We start from the raw sequence: 20,552 nt of genomic DNA, 5'->3' as shown, positions 1-20,552 counted from the left end.
ATTAATAAATGATCTCGTAGTAAAGTATCCTCTAAGAATGAGTGACCATAACATGTTGAATTTCAAATTCAGTTGGAGGGTGAGAAAGTTGGTTCTCAAACCAAGTGTCCTAAGCTTAGGTAAAGGGGACTACAAAGGTATCAGGGCAGTGTTAGCTAAAGTGGACTGGGAAAATAGATTAAAGTATGGAAGGAGATATTTCATAACTCGCAACAAAAATATATCCCAATGAGAAGGAAAGACTGTAAGAGAAGGGATAACCATCATGGCTAACTAAGGAAATAATGGAGTATATCAAATTGAAAACAAAGGCGTACAATGTGGTCAAGACTAGTGGGAAGCCAGAGGATTGGGAAACTTGAAAGCCAGCAAAGAACGACTAAAAAAATGATAGAAAGGAAAGATAGACTATGAAAGTAAACTAGCACAAAATATAAAAACAGATAGTAAGAGTTTCTACAGGTACACAAAAAGGAAAAGAGTGGCTAAAGTAAATGTTGGTCCCCTAGAGGATGAGACTGGGGAATTAATAATGGAGTACAGGGAAATAGCAGAGACATTGAACAAATATTTTGTATCGGTCTTCCGGGTAGAAAACACTAAAAACATCCCAACAGTGGATAATCAAGAGGCAATAGGGAGGGAGAAACTTAATACTATCACTAAAGAAGTAGTACTCGGTAAAATAATGGGACTAAAGGCAGACAAGTCCACTGGACCTGATGGCTTGCATCCTAGGGTCTTAAAAGAAGTGGTTGCAGAGATAGTGGATGCATTGGATGTAATCTACCAAAATTCCCTGGATTCTGGGGAGGTCCCAGCAGATTGGAAAACCGCAAATATAACGCCCCTATTTAAAAAAGGAGGCAGACAAAAAGCATGAAACTATAGACCAGTTAGTCTAACATCTGTCGTTGCGAAAATGCTGGAGTCCATTATTAAGGAAGCAGTAGCGGGACATTTGGAAAAGCATAATTCAATCAAGCAGAGTCAGCATGGTTTTATGAAGGGAAATCACGTTTGACAAATTTGCTAGAGTTCTTGAGGATGTAACAAGCATAGTGGATAAGGGGGAACCACTGGATGTGGTGTATTTGGATTTTCAGAAGGCATTCAATAAGGTGCCACATAAAAGGTTATTGCACAAGATAAAAGTTCACGGGGTTGGGGGTAATATATTAGCAAGGATAGGGGATTGGCTAACTAACAGAAAACAGATAGTCGGGATAAATGGGTCATTTTCCGGTTGGCAAACAATGACTAGTGGGATGCCGCAGGGATCGGTGCTGGGTCCTTAATTATTTACAATCTATATGAATGACTTGGATGAAGGGACCAAGTGTAATGCAGCCAAGTTTGCTAATGATACAAAGATGGGTAGGAAAGCAAATTGTGAGGAGGACACAAAAAATCTGCAAAGGGATATAGACAGGCTAAGTGAGTGGACAAAAATTTGGCAGATGGAGTATAATGTGGAAAAATGTGAGGTTATCCACTTTGGCAGAAAAAACAGAAAAGCAAATTATAATTTAAATGGAGAAAAATTGCAAAGTGCTGCAGTACAGAGGGACCTGGGTGTCCTTGTGCATGAAACACAAAAAGTTAGTTTGCGGGTACAGCAAGTAATCAGGAAGGCAAATGAAATGTTGGCCTTTATTGCAAGGGGAATGGAGTATAAAAGCAGAGAAGTCCTGCTGCAACTGTACAGGGTATTGGTGAGGCCACACCTCGAGTATTGTGTACAGTTTTGGTCTCCGTATTTAAGGAAGGATATACTTTCATTGGAGGCTGTTCAGAGAAGGTTCATAAGGTTGATTCCGGAGATGATGGGGTTGACTTATGAAGATAGGTTGAGTAAATTGGGCCTATAAATATTGGAGTTCAGAAGAATGAGATGTGATCTTATCAAAACATATAAGATAATGAGGGGGCTCGACAAGGTGGATGCAGAGAGGATATTTCCACTCATAAAGGAAACTAAAACGAGGGGACATAATCTCAGAATAAGAGGCTGCCCATTTAAAACTGAGATGAGGAGGAATTTCTTCTCAGAGGGTTGTAAATCTATGGAATTCTCTGCCCCTGAGAGCTGTGGAGGCTGGGCCATTGAATATATTTAAGGTGGAGATAGACAGATTTTTGAGCGATAAGGGAATAAAGGGTTATGGAGAGCGGACAGGGAAGTGGAGCTGAGTTCATGATCAGATCAGCCATAATCTTATTAAATGGTGGAGCAGGCTTGAGGGGCCAGGTGGCTTATTTCTTATGTTCTTATGTAAGCACCTTGAGACATCCAGTGATCGTGAAAGACGCTATATAAATGTAAGTCTTTCTTTCTTCTTTCTTTACTCTCCTCCCACTGTCTGCTACAGAGCAGCAGTGAGATAACCCATGTAGCAGACTAGTCAACTTCAAATAAAGCTCTTCATGACTGTGGTTACAGAAGTCATCAGACAGTGTCATGACTTAAATTCATAACCACAGGCCTACAAAGCAGGTAGCTTAGCCACACCACTACAAGGATTACATTGTGTATCTTTTCCCTCAATCAATGAACTAATTGTGAGGAGTGTGAATCATATGAATAACTGTTTTGCCTGTGGAAGAATTCAGGACATTATTCAGTAGTGAGCTAGACAGTTTAAAATATACTGAGCTTTAGTGTGACTTCATCTGGCCAGCAACAGAGATAAATATGAAACATAGGCTGAGCAAAAGAAAAAAGAAGTCCCCCTGTTCCTGCTTTTAATGTTCATTGCACTCATGCTTCTGCTTTGATTCACTGAGGTCATCAATGGTATTATATACAAAAAGCTGCTGTATAGGTGCTGTGTTTGCATCTTTATTTTGCAAATGTATACTACATTAATATTTAATCAAAGCACTCACACATTAACATGTCAATTGTAATGTTACTCCTGCTGGTAATTTAAAAATAACGTGCGGACTGCAAGTTCCTCAGATTGCTTCGTAACATGAAAAGTTGCTATGTAATGAAACTATTCTCCTTTGTAAACTGGTTCTTGTGGAATAAAGTATTGTTTTAAAAACAATAGTTTCCTTGCAGTATATATACTATATGTTGAAAATTATATTGCAGAAATAATGGTGCCGGTCTAGGAAGCTTTTGCAAACATTGGTGCCAAAAATCCATGACTGTTTGGGCGCACTCCACAGTAACTTTGGCCGAGATCCAAACTCTGCTCTGAGGATCAGGACCCAGACATGGCCGTTTCTACAGAGCCTTTCTGGGGGCAGAGCCTCTGCTCACCACCAACAAGGCTTGCGGTGTAAGAGTGGGAGTGGTCGGGGACAGGGACTCCCATACAGGAGTACACATGTCCCTGGCCTCGTGAGAACATTGGCAGGCCAGTACACTTGGCTTGGAGCAGGCGTTCCAGCTCGTCCAATATCACAAGTTGTGCTCACCTGGGGATCTAGGCCTGTGTCATGGCCTGGTACTTAATGATACTTAAAGGGTTGACGGTGGATAGGCAATGGCAGACATTTAAAGATCACATGGGTGAAATTCAACAATTGTACATCCCTGTCTGGCGTAAAAATAAAACGGGGAAGGTGGCTCAACCGTGGCTAACAAGGGAAATTAGCGATAGTGTTAAATCCAAGAAAGAGGCATATAAATTGGCCAGAAAAAGCAGCAAACCTGAGGACTGGGAGAAATTTAGAATTCAGCAGAGGAGGACAAGGGTTTAACTAGGAAGGGGAAAATAGAGTATGAGAGTAAGCTTGCAGGGAACATAAAAACTGACTTCAAAAGCTTCTATAGATATGCGAAGAGAAAAAGATTAGTGAAGACAAATGTAGGTCCCTTGCAGTCAGAATCAGGTGAATTTATAATGGGGAACAAAGAAATGGCAGACTAATTGAACAAATACTTTTGGTTCTGTCTTCACTAAGGAAAACTAAAATAACCTTCAGAAATACTAGGGAACCGAGGGTCTAGCAAGGAGGAGGAACTGAAGGAAGTCCTTATTAGTCAGGAAATTGTGTTAGGGAAATTGATGGGATTAAAGGCTGATAAATCCCCAGGGCCTGATAGTCTGCATCCCAGAGTACTAAAGGAAGTAGCCCTAGAAATAGTGGATGCATTGGTGGTCATTTTCCAACATTCTATAGACTCTGGATCAGTTCCTATCGACTGGAAGGTAGCTAATGTAACCCCACTTTTTAAAAAAGGAGGGTGAGAGAAAGCGGGGAATTATAAACCGGTTAGCCTGACATTGATAGTGGGGAAAATGTTGGAATCGGTTATTAAAGATGTAATAGCAACGCATTTGGAAAGCAGCGACAGGATCGGTCCAAGTCAGCATGGATTTATGAAAGGGAAATCATGCTTGACAAATCTTCTAGAATTTTTTGAGGATGTAACTAGTAGAGTGGGCAAGGGACAGCCAGTGGATGTGGTATATTTCGACTTTCAATAGGCTTTTGACAAGGTCCCACACAAGAGATTAGTGTGCAAAATCAAAGCACATCATATTGGGGGTAATGTATTGACGTGGAGAGAGAACTGGTTGGCAAACAGGAAGCAAAGAGTAGGAATAAACGGGTCCTTTTCAGAATGGCAGGCGGTGACTAGTTGGGTACCGCAAGGTTCAGTGCTGGGACTCCAGCTATTTACAATATACATTAATGATTTAGACAAAGGAATTGAATGTAATATCTCTAAGTTTGCAGATGACACTAAGCTGGGTGGCAGTGTGAGCTGTGAGGAGGATGCTAAGAGGCTGCAGGGTGACTTGGACAGGTTAGGTGAGTGGGCAAATGCATGGCAGATGCAGTATAATGTAGATAAATGTGAGATTATCCACTTTGGTGGCAAAAACAGGAAGGCAGAATATTATCTGAATGGTGACAGATTAGGAAAAGGCGAGGTACAATCAGACCTGGGTGTCATGGTACATCAGGCATTGCAAGTTGGCATGCAGGTACAGCAGGCGGTGAAGAAGGCAAATGATATGTTGGCCTTCAGAGCGAGAGGATTTGATTATAGGAGCAGGGGAGTCTTACTGCAGTTGTGCAGGGCCTTGGTGAGGCCACACCTTGAATATTGTGTACAGTTTTGGTCTCCTAATCTGAGGAAGGACATTCTTGCTATTGAGGGAGTGCTGCGAAGGTTCACCAGACTTATTCCCGGGATGGCAGGACTGACATATGAAGAAAGACTCGATCAACTAGGCTTATATTCACTGGAATTTAGAAGAATGAGAGGGGATCTCATAGAAACATATAAAATTCTGACGGGATTGGACAGATTAGATGCAGGAAGAATGTTCCCGATGTTGGGGAAGTCCAGAACCAGGGGTCACAATCTAAGGATATGGGATAAGCCATTTAGAGCCGAGATGAGGAGAAACTTCTTCACTCAGAGAATTGTGAACCTGTGGAATTCTTTACCACAGAAAGTTGTTGAGGCCAGTTCGTTAGATATATTCAAAAGGGAGTTAGATGTGGCCCTTACGGCTAAAGGGATCGAGGAGTATGGGGAGAAAGCAGGAATGCTGTACTGAAGTTGCATGATCAGCCATGATCATATTGAATGGTGGTGCAGGCTCGAAGGGCCGAATGGCCTGTTCCTGCACCTATTTTCTATGTTTCTATGGTCCCCTGAAAACAATTTTAGCTTCCCTTTCTAAAGGCTGTCGATGGGCCCACATAAGGCATCTTTCCCGCTGGACCTGGACACACAAACTGCAATTATCACCTACTTCCCTATGGTGGCATGTGATCTTAGTAGCAAGACTGCCTTGGGCAATTGTTTTAATTAAATGACCCTGACTCCCATGAACTTTGGTGGGATCTGGTGGGCAGAGGTCACAGACAGGTGAATTGTGGCACTTGCGCTGGGTTGTTGGGCCCACGGGTTTTTGGGCCCATTGTGCCTCGAGACACCCCAGCCTGGACCTAGGATCTAAAAAGTTTCACAATGACAAAAAGTAGCTGCTCCAAGCATGCTTTAAAAAAAAAAGTATGCTGATTCTTGAAAAAAGAACATTACATTACACTGATATGCCGCTGCACATCATCCACTTTAAACTAACTGAGTGCTAGGTACATTCCCCAATGTTGTACAACACATTGCATGAGCTGGCAATTAAAACAAGGAGACTGAAACTGCACAGACGACAGTTCCCAGCCAAATGGATTTAGAGAGCTCTATGTGGCACTCACAGACTCTGGAGTAGTACAATGAATCTACTATACATATTGATTAATGGAGCTGAATCAGGCACACATTAATGGATAACATGTTACCGCAATACACTGATGCTCGTCTAATAAATATCAGTGCTGTTCATCTAGCATAAATGCTTTCCCTCCAAGGACTGCTGAAACATCCTTCAAATAATTTTGAAGTATAAGGAGGATCAAATATTCGCAATTTAAAAAAAACAATGCCTTTAATCTTCTCACTACAACATCATCTCTGCTTGCAGTTCCTACCAGTACATCCTTATGGATATCTAGAATACAGTACAGCCAGTCCAATTTACCACACATTCTCTACATAGAATACTCAATTTTATGCCTCATTTCTTAAACAAAAGCTAGTCTTCTGTCATGGTGAATAGATTTAGATAAATTAATTGTTTGTTTGGAATTACAGATAATGATGGAAAAATAAATTGGAATGAACAAAGGAGGGAAATTAAAAAGTATAAAGGAAAACTGCTTCTGTATTTCTATTGCTGCACATTGAAAAATTATAGGTGAAATATGCAAATATATGAACCTTTTGTTGAGGGGGACATAAAAAGAAAGGGAAGAGAACATTTATAGGCATCATCCCCATTAGGTTTATAAACATTTCTAAATTACCATAGAACTCAGCACACACACAAGCATGCAGATGCAGACTAAGACAACACACAAAGATATGGACACACAGACAGACACACACACACACACACACACAGATAAAGACACATAAGCAAACACATAAATACAGATCGGTATACAGACGCATGTCTGCAGATAGTCATTGACAGATACACATAGATACAGACAGAATTACACACACACATACAGATACATTTTTTTAAATGAGCAGATATATTGGTATTTTATCATAACTATTTAGTTGCTTCTTTTTAGCCTCCCTTTTCCTAATTTCTGTCTATCTATTTAGCTTTGAACAAAATGTACTCAGGATAGTATTGATTCTGATGCTACTTTTATCTTTTGTCCCAGAATTAATAGTATCCCAATTGTGTGGCATTTTGTGAATTAAACAGATGGAATTTAGTAAGAATTTGAGATTTTTTTTAAAGAAACCAAAACGTCTTTCAACAATAATTTCACAACAACCAGAATCTGGTGATGTCCTGAGAGCTGCTGAACTAGAAGGTGAAAGGGTTAATGATCCTTGAGAATAGACTATTAATAGGCCAATCTGTATCCCTAATTATAACTCTCTGTTGGCTAGTGACATAGCAACAGATTAAATACATCAATTGTATTATCAAGGGAAAACTAAATAACAGATTATTTTCTTAGTTCAAGCAAGATAATATATGCTGGGTAAAACACATTAGATGCAGTCATTCGAATCCTGCTCTAACACAATTCTGCTGGTACCATTTCAGTAACAAAAGCTGACATTTTATTTCATTCATTCAAGTCTTTTAGCTGGGTAATCATCGAAGATGATGTGCACTATCCTGGACAATGAATGAGAAATGTACGATGAATGAGTAGGGGCTTGTTTAGGGCAACAAAGGCAGGTTATTGTGCGAGAAGCTGAATGCACATTTTAAGGAGGAAAATGGCTGCATTTTACAAAATCTTCAATGTCTAAATTCCTCACTGAACATTTTAGTTACTGACTGAGTACTCGATTGCTAAAATAATTGGTTGCCCTAGCCCAGAAGTGGGTGGATGTTGTGCAATTTCCCAACGCTTCTGGGACCTGTGCTAATGAAGGTGCTGAGAGGATTGTTATTATATGTAATTCAACATATTCTGCATAATTATGTTGCCCAGAAGCTAAACCCCACCCCTGGTTCATTAGTGTTCACAATAGCAGGAGAGATTTAGTGCACAAAGTAAAACGTTATTTTGTGACCATACATCCTCTTCCTAGTCTGTTTTACTGAGGACCAGTAAACAATCTGAGCTTTAAATGAAGAGTCAGTGCTTGTTTGCTATACTTGTTACAATTTGTAATATGCCAAAATCTAATATCTTAAACAATACAATTTGAGGCAATTTATATGTTCAAAATCAGTACTTCAGACCAGTTTCAGTTCACACTGGTACCAATTCTGGAAGTAGTACCTCCTGGGCCCAGCCAAGTCTGCCAGCAACAATCCAGGATGCACACAAGCACTGGGCAGGTTTAGAAACATAGAAACATAGAAAATAGGTGCAGGAGCAGGCCATTCGGCCCTTCGAGCCTGCACCACCAGCCAATATGATCATAGCTGATCATGCAAATTCAGTACCCCACTCCTGACTTCTCTCCATACCCCCTAATCCCTTTAGCCGTAAGGGCCACATCTAACTCCCTTTTGAATATATCCAATGAACTGGACTCAACAACTTTCTGTGGGAGAGAATTCCATAGGTTCACATTCTCTGGGTGAAAAAGTTTCTCCCCATCTCGGTCCTAGATGGCTTACCCCTTATCCTTAGACTGTGACCACGGATTCTGGACTTCCCCAACATCAGGAACATTCTTCCTGCATCTAACCCATCAGAATTTTATATGCTTCTATGAGATCCCCTCTCATTCTTCTAAATTCCAGTGAATATAAGCCTAGTCAATCCAGTCTTTCTTCATATGTCAGTCCGGCCATCCCGGGAATCAGTCTGGTGAAGCTTCGCTGCACTCCCTCAATAACAAGAATGTCCTTCCTCAAATTAGGAGACCAAAACTGCACACAATACTCAAGGTGTGGTCTCACCAAGGCCGTGTACAACTGCAGTAAGACCTCCCTGTTCCTATACTCAAATCCTCTCGCTATGAAGGCCAACATGTCATTTGCTTTCTTTACTGCCTGCTGTACCTGCATGCCTACTTTCAATGACTGATGTACCATGACACCCAGGTCTTGCTGCACCTCCCGTTTTACTAATCTGTCACCATTCAGATAATAATCTGCCTTCCTGTTTTTGCCACCAAAGTGGATAACCTCACATTTATCTACATTATACTGCATCTGCCATGCATTTGCCCGCACACCCTGCAGCCTAGCCTCTTAGCATCCTCCTCACAGCTCACACTGCCACCCAGCTTAGTGTCATCTGCAAACTTGGAGATATTACACTCAATTCCTTCATCTAAATCATTAATGTATATTGTAAATAGCTGGGATCCCAGCACTGAACTTTGCAGTACCCCACTAGTCACTGCCTGCCATTCTGAAAAGGACCCATTTATTCCCACATTTTGCTTCCAGTCTGCCAATAGTTCTCTATCCACGTCAATACATTACCCCCAATACCATGTGCCTTAATTTTGCACACTAATCTCTTGTGTGGGACCTTGTCAAAAGCCTTTTGAAAGTCCAAATACACCACATCCACTGGTTCTCCCTTATCCACTCTTCCACTTACATCCTCAAACAATTCTAGAAGATTTGTCAAGCATGATTTCCCCTTCATAAATCCATGCTGACTTGGACCGATCCTGTCACTGCTTTCCAAATGCGCTGCTATTACATCTTTAATAATTGATTCCAGCATTTTCCCTACTACCGATGTCAGGCTAACTGGTCTATAATTCCCTGTTTTCTCCCTCCCTCCGTTTTTAAAAAGTGGAGTTACATTAGCTACCCTCCAATCCATAGGAACTGATCCAGAGTCCATGGAATGTTGGAAAATGACCACCAATGCATCTTCTATTTCTAGGGCCACTTTCTTAAGTACTCTGGGATGTAGACTATCAGGCCCTGGGGATTTACCGGCCTTCAATCCCATCAATTTCCCTAACACCATTACTGACTAATAAGGATTTCCCTCAGTTCCCCCTTCTCGCTAGTATTTTCGGGAGGTTATTCGTGTCTTCCTTAGTGAAGACAGAACCAAAGTATTTGTTCAATTGGTCTGCCATTTCTTTGCTCCCCATTATGAATTCACCTGCTTCTGACTGCAAGGGACCTACATTTGTCTTCACTAATCTTTTTCTCTTCACATATCTATAGAAGCTTTTACAGTCAGTTTTTATGTTCCCTGCAAGCTTACTCTCATACTCTATTTCCCCCTCCTAATTAAACCCTTAGTCCTCCTCTGCTGAATTCTAAATTTCTCCCAGTCCTCAGGTTTGCTGCTTTTTCTGGCCAATTTATATGCCTCTTCCTTGGATTGAACACTATCCCTAATTTCCCTTGTTAGCCACGGTTGAGCCACTTTCCCCGTTTTATTTTTACGCCAGACAAGGATGTACAATTGTTGTAGTTCATCCATGTGATCTTTAAATTTCTGCCATTGCCTATCTACCGTCAACACTTTAAGTATCATTCGCCAGTCTATCCTAGTCAATTCATGTCTCATACCATCGAAGTTACCATTCTTTAAGTTCAGGACCCTAGTCTCTGAATTAACTGTGTCACCCTCCATCTTAATGAAGAATTCTACCATATTATGGTCACTCTTCCCCAAGGGGCCTCGCACGACAAGATTGCTAATTAATCCTCTCTCATTACACAAGACCCAGTCTAGGATGGCCAGCTCTCTAGTTGGTTCCTTGACATATTGGTCTAGAAAACCATCCCTTATACACTCCAGGAAATCCTCCTCCACCGCATTGCTACCAGTTTGGTTAGCCCAATCTATATGTAGATAAAGTTACCCATGATAACTGCTGTACCTTTATTGCACGCATCCCTAATTTCCTGTTTAATGCCATCCCCAACCTCACTACTACTGTTTGGTGGTCTGTACACAACTCCCACTAGCGTTTTCTGCCCTTTGGTGTTTCGCAGCTCTACCCATATAGATTCCACATCATCCAAGCTAATGTCCTTCCTTACTATTGCATTAATCTCCTCTTTAACCAGTAACGCTACCCCACCTCCTTTTCCTTTCTATCCTTCCTGAATATTGAATACCCCTGGATGTTGAGTTCCTAGCCTTGGTTACCCTGGAGCCATGTCTCCATAATCCCAATTACATCATATCCGTTAACTGCTATCTGCGCAGTTAATTCATCCGCCTTATTACGAATGCTCCTTGCATTGAGACACAGAGCCTTCAGGCTTGTTTTTTTAACATTCTTTGTCCTTTTAGAATTATGTTGTAATGTGGCCCTTTTAGATTTTTGCCCTTGATTTCTCTGCCCTCAACTCTTACTTTTCTCCTTCCTACCTTTTGCTTCTGCCCCCTTTTTACTTCCCTCTGTCTCCCTGCATAGATTCCCAACCCCCTGCCACATTAGTTTAAACCCTCCCCAACAGCACTAGCAAACACTCCGCCTAGGACATCGGTTCCGGTCCTGCCCAGGTGCAGACCGTCCGGTTTGTACTGGTCCCACCTTCCCCAGAGCCAGTTCCAATGTCCCAGGAATTTGAATCCCTCCTCCTTGCACCATTCCTCTCGCCACTTATTCATCTGAACTATCATGCTATTCCTACTCTGACTAGCACGTGGCACTGGTAGCAATCCTGAGATTACTACCTTTGAGGTGCTACTTTTTAATTTAACTCCTAGCTCCCTAACTTCAGCTTGTAGGACCTCATCCCATTTTTTACCTATATGTACCACGATAGCTGGCTGTTCACCCCCCCCACCCCCTCCCCTCCAGAATGCCCTGCAGCCGCTCCGAGGCATCCTTGACCCTTACACCAGGGAGGCAACATACCATCCTGGAATCTCGTTTGCAGCCGCAGAAATGCCTATCTGTTCCCCTTACAATAGAATCCCCTATCACGATAGCTCTCCCACTCTTTTTCCTGCCCTCCTGTGCACCAGAGTCATCCCTGGTGCCATGAACTTGGCTGCTGCTGCCTTCCCCTGATGAGCCACCTCCCTCAACAGTATCCAAAACGGTGTATCTGTTTTGGAGGGAGGTGACCGCAGGGGACCCCTGCACTATCTTGCTTCCCTTGCTCTTCCTGATGGTCACGTCTAACTACATGTCCATCTTTCAAGCTATAGTTCATGCCTAGGCGACCTTTGAACATCAACATGCAGTGTCTGCCGACTCATTAGATGCCTTCCTTGACCAGTGGGCAGCACAAGGTATTTTCATTTTGGTTTCCACCATCCTCACCATCATGGCTTTCTTATTTTAGATACTTTGTTGTTTATATTGTTTTGTTTAAAATGAATTTAAAAACACTCCCTGAAACTTTCATGTTCTTGTTGCTTTGTCTTAGCCCAGTTCGATATTCACACAGGACTACCTTAAATACAACTACAATATTTAAATGTCCAAGCTCCAAATGGACTAAAAGTGTCCATTGTTTTGTGAGGGGACTTTCTGAAATCTCATTCCTTTTCTCTTCTAAAGGAAGCAATTTTACAGCAGTTCTAATTCTGCTCACTTCACTAAATTAAAGCTTGGTTATAGAATGATACAGCACAGAAGGAGGCCATTCGGCCCATCGTGCCTGTGCCAGCTACATTTTAAAACAATGGGCCATAATTTGCTGTAGCAGGGCAACGAATGGTTAGACTTGCCCTTGCCTGTTTAATCGCAATAATATTTTGCATTGCAATTTGCTGAAAGTGCGAGCTGATAACATCACAGCGAGGGATACCAGGCATCTGGGTCCTGAGTGAGCAGAACCAGCAACTGTATATCTCCTTAGCCAGCAGATTGAAGGATTGTGAAATTAACAGTGCAAGGAAATTTCAATGAGAGTGGATGAATTCAATGTCAAATCAGGTACAGAAAGAAAAATAAAGAGGGAAAGAAAGATTGGATTCAGAGTGAAACAAGACAAAGGAAAAATAAAAAAAATGTTTTATTTAAAGTGTTACATTTAAAAAATCTCTAACAACAAATAAAACCTGAAGAAATGAGACTCCACACTTTTAATCATTTAAATTTCAATGCCAGAGAGGTTGTTTGGCAGTAATTCACACTTATCACATTGATAAAAGGGTACTTAGATTGAACTGAAGTGTACCTAGACTTAAACACTTTCTGTGGTGAGTTTAGTTTGTATCTACTGCGTACAGACAGCAACTTCACGCCGTTCAATGCATTTCAATGGTGAGCCACACAGCAAAATGTCATTTTCATGAAGCTAACAGCAGAGTGGTGCATCTCGGACAGCCACCTTTGGATTTCTGCATTTAACGGCACATCTACCCTCGCCTGAAGTTGCTGTAGCATTTGCACATAAATAACAGTGAACGCCATTAGCTGGACAGCAAATTATGGCCGTTTAAGACATGCGAGGAGTGTTTATTTTATTATGAATTCAGGTTGTCAGTAATGTGGGGCTGCACCAAATGCAAGCACCATACTAGAAAATAAATATCTGGGAGAGAGGTAGAATTAGACCATCTGGAGTTTTATTGAGTTGATGTTTGTCAATCATGTGAACTGCTTTGAACTTTTCTAGGGACCCACGGCAGTCAAACAGTAAAATCAATATGACAATTAAAGTTCCTCAGCTTTTACACATAAGTGATCAATCCTGATGCAGCATTCAAAGCAGCATTGAAATGAATTTATTCTTTTACCCTCACAACACTGCCCTTTTATTAAACATTTATTAACTTGGGGCAGGCAGTCCTAAGAGGACGATTCATGATTAACCTGCCAGGATTGCAACTGCAGAACTGATCCGTAATAAAGTACCAGAATTAGTTGTGGAAATGTGTTTGATTTCCCAGTGGTGAACTGTCAAGAGTTCTTGCACATCAGTGTGGTAAGCTTGTAGTTCAGGTCAGGTAAGCATCTACCCATCTATCTCTCTCCTCACCTGGGAAGTGGTTTACTACATGATTCCTCTGCATTTTCTTATTGGTCCATGGGTTATTACTTCTCTATCTCCTTTGTCTCATTGATTAATCTGCCTCTGATATTGGTCTGTAAATCTCAAATCAGATGCATCCCTTTCTCTCATCCATTTGATTTGTGCTTGCTAAATTAATTCTAGAAAAACACAACAGGCCACAGGAAACAGAAGACTGAGGAAATTAAAGCCTGAAACTGGAAATGTTAATTAAGTTAAATTAAATGTATATATTTAAGAGTTCAAGTTGTAACTGAAAGTCTAACCAACAGGTAGCCAGCCACATGGCAATCTGAAAGGCCCAGCCCTGCAGAACTCTGAAACTGGAATTATAAGTAGACCCACATAATTTGGGTCATTAAATGAGGCTAAGAGGAAATCTACCCTGAGATTAGTCAGGAGTCAAGAGTGTATCAGCAACACAGTTCCATTTCCTACCCTCAAATTACATCAATCAGCAATACCATGGAAGATCAATTCGTAAACTGCAGATTTACTGTATTCCATTTCTAGCATTCTGATTGTTCCTGGGGAACCAGGTGAACATTGATGCATTATCACTCTGATAGTTTCCAGAGACCATTTAGATGCGAGAAGTATGCACCCACTCTCAGCTCCCGCCCCAACAGTGTTCCACTCCACACCAGACCACCTGTACCCCATTCTCTGGCCAGCTTGTGCCTGTTTCTCACCCCAGAAGTGCTTTAGTCTCCAAGCCCATAATGCTCTCCTTTCCAGCTTGTTCTTCCCTGGTCCCTTGCCTACCTGTGCTCATTTCCCTGTCCTTTCACAGTCCATACCAGCCTCATACTACACTCCCTGGCATACCTGCAAACCACTGCTAACCCTGGAAATAAAAGGAAAGAGTTATCTCATAAAAGTAATACAAAAAAAATTGCTCTCTTTTTATATATTTTTACCAAAATAGGTTTGCAAATGAACTGCTTCTATTTGTTCAATAAGAATTATTCGTGCTGGTTTCCAGCTGATGTTACTCTAAACAGCTTTCTTCAATATTTATTTCACAAAGTACAATTACTATTACAGACTCCCAGACCCTATTTCCAGTTTCCCTGCGCTCTCTCAGGTCCCAAACCTTGGACTCCAGCTCCCTCCTGGTCCCAGCCCATGGTCTCCTTGCTGAACTACATGCTTCCTCCAAGCTTCCAGGCCATGGACCCAGCCCCCACTCTCTTCAGGGCCGCAGCGACCCGGTTTGTCTCTCACTCAAATGTTATGCAGCAACCTATGGATGTGCCAATATTAGAAAAGGCACCCTTCACAACCACCAGATGTCTCAAAGCACTTTACAGCCAATGAAGTACTTTTGGAGTGTAGTCACTGTTGTAAGGTAGGGAACGCAGCAGCTAATTTGAGCACAGCAAGCTCCCACAAACAGCAATGTGATGATGACCAGATAACCTGTTTTTATTATGTTGACTGAGGGATAAATATTGGCCAGGATACCAGGGATAACTCCCCTGCTCTTCTTCAAAATAGTGTCATGGGATTGTTTACGCCCAGCTTAGAGAGCAGACGGGACCTTGGATTAACGTCTCATCCGAAAGACCGCATCTCCGACAGCGCAGCACTCCCTCAGCACTGCACTGGAGTGTCAGCCTAGATTGAACTTGAACCCACAACCTTCTGACTCAGAGGCGAGAGTGCTACCCACTGAGCCACAGCTGACACTAATCAATGGCTCCGAATATAATTCTAGAACAACAGAAAGTCTAAATAACCTAGGGTGGCAATGCATCCTAGATCATGTACTACACTCCGCTCCCTTCACCCAAACTCTGCCAATGACCACACCCTCCAACATCCCCCACCCCACAAACCTACATATGCATGGAGAGTTAGATCATTTCCCTGCCTATCAGAAGATTGCAGGAATACATGGTCATACAGAACAGGAGGGTCCCAGGCTGACTTAGGTCAGTAGGAGTTGCAGTAGTCATCATAAAATTGGCCCTAGTGTCCCTGGGGTAGGGAGGAGGAAAACTAGTTAAGAGAGCAGGCTTGATTGTGATGCTTCTAAGGTCAAACAGCTCATCAACATTCAGAGTTAAAGCTCACACATGAATTATGGGTACTTGGACAAGGTACTCGAGGCCATCTTTGAAACTGAGTCAATGCCCACAGCATGAACAAGTATTTCCATCTATGTACTTGTGTTGAGAATCCTGAATTTCAGCCCCATGGTGTTACCCGTCTGGGCTGAGTTCAAATCCTATCCCACTGGTGGAAGGACAGTGCACTAAACTACTGTGCCAGTGAGTCCTATGCAGTTTCAATGTGCAAAAATTATGATTTATTAGAAATTTATACAAAACAGTAATTCATAATAATTTTCAGTTCTACTCATTGAAAGAAATTGTTATACAATAGCAGTGACGAGCAATGTGCCACAAAGTATCCCTTTGGGAAGGTGATACTAAGTTAATCCATATACACAAGGGATTGTAAAAGTTGAAAGAATAACTTGCCACCATGTCCTGCTGTTTACACACCATTGCTCAGACTCCATTACTGTTCAGATTAAGTGCCTTTCTGTAGAGTCTTTGGGGATCAAAAATCAACAAACAGAATGTTCTGGAAACACTAACGATTTGTACTGTCAAGGCCAAAGCCAGATTTTCTCCTGGAGTGGGGGAGGAACTAAACAAACATTGTATCCATTGTTCTGCTCAACATAACTGGGGAAAATGATATCTGTTAAGTAAGTGCCAAGTAAACTGATCGTAGGTAAAATGATGGTGTATGGAAATTGCAAATGTAATATTAATAGAGTTTATAAATAATTTGTAAGCTGTGAAAAAATTATTTTTAATTAAACGTGCAACTCAGATTCTAAAAAGTCTAATTTTAATTTGGAACAGAAAACTATCAGCTGGTCAGGCAGTAGCTGTGGAGAGAGCAGACAGGGTAATACTTCAGATATGGATCCTGCGTCAGAGCTGGAAGATATCACAGATAAGCAACATATAATTCCGTGGTTGCACTCTCGTCTCCGAGTCAGGAGGTTGTGGGTTCAAGTCCCACTCCAGAAACTTAAGCACATAATCTAAGCTGACACTCCAGTGCAGTACTGAGGGAGCGCTGCACTGTCGGAGGTGCCGTCTTTTGGAAGAGACGTTAAACCGAAACCCCGTCTGCTCTCTCAGGTGGATGTAAAAGATCCCATGGTAATATTCACAGAAGAACAGGGGAGATCGCCCGGTGCTCTGGCCAACATTTATCACTCAGCCAATACCCAAAATAAATACAAAAACAAAATACTGCAGCTGTTGGAAATCTGAAATAAAAACAGAAAATGGTAGAAATACTCAGCAGTTCAGGCACCATCTGCGGAGAGAGAAACAAAGTTAACGTTTCAGATCGATGACCTTTCTTTAGAAATGGAAAAAGTTCGAGATGTAACAGGTTTTAAGCAAGTGCAGAGGGAGGGGAAGGTGGAGGGAAGGAAATAACAAAAGGGAAGGTCTGTGATAGAGTGGAAGGCAGGAGAGATTAAATGACAAAAGGGGTGACGGTGCAAGTCAAAAGAGGATGGCAATGGGACAAGTAAAGGAACAAAAGATGGGTCTAGAAGAGCTGTAAATGGCAACAGCAGAATCAGTACCAACAGCTGCTGTCCAAAAAAATGGGTGCAATGGTTATGATCTGAAACTCAATGTTGAGTCTGGAAGGTTGTAAAGTATCTAATCAAAAGATGTGGTGCTGTTCCTCGAGCTTCCGTTAAGATTCGTTAGAACAGTGTAGGAGGCCAAGGACATAGAGGACAGAGAGGTCAGAGTGGGAGTGGGGTGGAGAATTAAAATGACTGGTGATTGGAAGCTCAGGGTCACACTTGCAGACTGAATGGAAGGGCCCCTAGGGTATTGCATATAGTTTTGGTCTCCTTATTTAAGGAGGGATATACTTGCATTGCAGTTCAGAGAAGGTTCACTAGGTTGATTCCTGAGATGAAGGGGTTGACTTATGAAGAAAGGTTGAGCAGGTTGGGCCTATACTCATTGGAGTTTGGAAGAATGAGAGGCGATTTTATTGAACCATATAAGATACTGAGGGGGCTCGACAAGGTAGATGCAGAGAGGATGTTTCCACTCGTGGGGGAATCTAGAACTAGGGGGCATAGTTTAAGAATAAGGGGCCGCCCATTTAAAACTGAGATGAGGTGAAATTTGTTCTCTCAGAGGATCGTAAATCTGGAATTCTCTGTCCTAGAGAGCTGTGGAGGCTGGGTGATTGAATATATTTAAGGCGGAGATAGACAGATTTTTGAATGATAAGGGAGTGAAGGGTTATGGGGAACGGGCAGGGAAGTGGAGCTGCGTCCATGATCAGATCAACCATGATCTTATTAAATGGCGGAGCAGGCTCGAGGGGCCATATGGCCTATTCCTGCTTCTATTTCTTATGTTCTTATGTTCCGCAAAGCGATCACCCAATCTGCGTTAGGTCTCCCCAATGTAGAGGAGACGGCAGTGTGAACAGCAAATACAGTATACTGAATTGCAAGAAGTGCAAGTAAATTGCTTTTTCACCTGGAAGGAGTGTATGGGCCCTGGAGGGTGGGAAGTGAGGAGGTAAAAGGACAGGTGTTACATCTCCTGCGCTTGCATGGAAAGGTGCCGTGGAAAGGGGAGGCGTTGCTGGGGGTGATTGAAGAGTGACCCTGGGTGTTGCGGACGGAATGGTTCCTTTGGAATGATGAAAAAGAGAGGGGAAGATATGTTTGGTGGTCATCATCATCATAGGCAGTCCCTCGAATCGAGGATGACTTGCTTCCAAGTCAAAAAGTTCACAGGTGTTTCAATGATGGACCTAAAATTCCAGATCCGAACTAAATCTTGATGGGTGGAAGATGCCTGTGCTTGGATTTTTTTTTTTAAAACGTGTGGTGACCGTTGCACACCAGCCACCACACAGGCTTCACAGAGCTAGGTCTTGGTCCAGTAGCAAGGATTAACCAAGACAACTGGAGACCTGCTGCATGGACCTAGTGCGCACATATCGCAGTGTGGTCTGGCCCGTGCTGCCCCTGGGCCCTCGTCTCTTCTGGGCCCTGAACTCGCGCCTCTCCTGGGCCCCGATCACGTCCCTCTACAGTCTCTCGCCACTCCTTCGCTCCGACCTCGCCGCTGCTGCAGTACCTGCCCACGCTCCAATCACCAACCTGGACCTTGATGACATCACTCTTCACTGCTGTTGCTCTCCTGCTCTCTGGAGTGGTACGCTGCCATGCTGCTCCTTCCGCTCCCCGGTCTGCTCCGATGGTGCTCACAGACCGGGGGCCACACAAACTGCTGGCAACACGCTGGAGGTGGCGGAAATGACGGAGGGTGATCCGTTGAATGTGAAGGCGAGGACAAGGGGAACCCTGTCGTGGTTCTAGGAGGGAGGGAAAGAGGTGAGAGCAGAAGTGCAGGAAATGGGACGGACTTGATTGAGGGCCATGTCAACCACGGTGGCGGGGAATCCTTGGTTGAGGAGAAAGGAAGACATATTGAAAGCAATGGTATGGAAGGGGGCATCGTCAGAACAGATACAATGGAGACAGAAAAACTGGGAGAATGAAATAGAGTCCTTACAAGAAGCGGGGTAGGATGAAGTGTATTCAAGGTAGCTGTGGGCTTATAGTAGATATTGGTTGACAGCCTATCCCCAGAGATGGAGACAGAGAAGTCGAGGAAGGGAAGTGAAGAGTCGGAGATGGACCATGTGAAGGCGAGGGAAGGGTGGAACTTGGAAGCAAAGTTGATGTAATTTTCCCATTCAGGGCAAGTACAGGAAACAACACTGAAACAGTCATCAATGTATTGGAAAAAGAATTGGGGGAGGGGACTCGAGTAGATCTAGAAAAAGAATGTTCCACATATTCCACGAAAAGGCAGGCATAGCTAGGACCCAAAAGCAAAATACTACGGAGGCTGGAATCTGAAATAAAAACAGAGAATGTTGGAAATCTCAGTGGGTCCTCACCTTTCACCCCACCCCACCAACTTCCATGTTCAACGGATCATCCTCCGCCATTTCCACCACCATCTTCACCTCCCCTCTCAACGTTCCGCGACACCCTGGTCCATTCCGCAGTCACCCCCAGCAACCCCTCCCCTTCCCACAACACCTTTCCGTGCAAGCGCAGGAGATGCAGCACCTGCCCTTTTACCTCCTCCCTTCCCACTGTCCAGGGCCCCAAACACTCCTTCCAGGTGAAACAGCGATTTACTTGTACTTCTATCAATTTAGTATACTGTATTCACTGCTCACGATGTGGTCTCCTCTACATTGGAGAGACCAAGTGTAGATTGGGTGATCGCTTTGCGGAACACCTCCGTTCAGTCCGTAAGTGTGACCCTGAGCTTTCAGTCGCTTGTCACTTTAATTCTCCACTCGACTCCCACTCTGATATCTCCGTCCTCGGACTCCTGCACTGTTCCAATGAAGCTCAGCGCAAGCTGAAGGAACAGCATCTCAACTTTCGCTTAGGCACTTTACAGCCTTCTGGACGCAACATCGATTTCAACAATTTTAGAGCATAATCTCTGGCCATCTTTGGCTCCCTTTCCCTCCTCCCCACCCCATCTTATGTTTTTTTTTCTTCTTTCTTCTCTT

General features: G+C 42.8%; 1 protein-coding gene across 2 annotated transcripts in view; it reads right to left on the bottom strand.

Moving 5' to 3' along the window:
* Window positions 1–20,552, bottom strand: part of igsf3 (immunoglobulin superfamily, member 3) — a 190,545-nt gene that overhangs the window by 31,900 nt on the left and 138,093 nt on the right. The window lies entirely within an intron of this gene.

This window comes from Pristiophorus japonicus, chromosome 11 (assembly GCF_044704955.1).
Source record: "Pristiophorus japonicus isolate sPriJap1 chromosome 11, sPriJap1.hap1, whole genome shotgun sequence".
In the NCBI taxonomy this organism is placed as follows: domain Eukaryota; kingdom Metazoa; phylum Chordata; class Chondrichthyes; family Pristiophoridae; genus Pristiophorus; species Pristiophorus japonicus.
The sequence above is the reverse complement of the archived record's forward strand: the minus strand, read 5'-3'. Positions and strand labels throughout refer to the sequence as shown.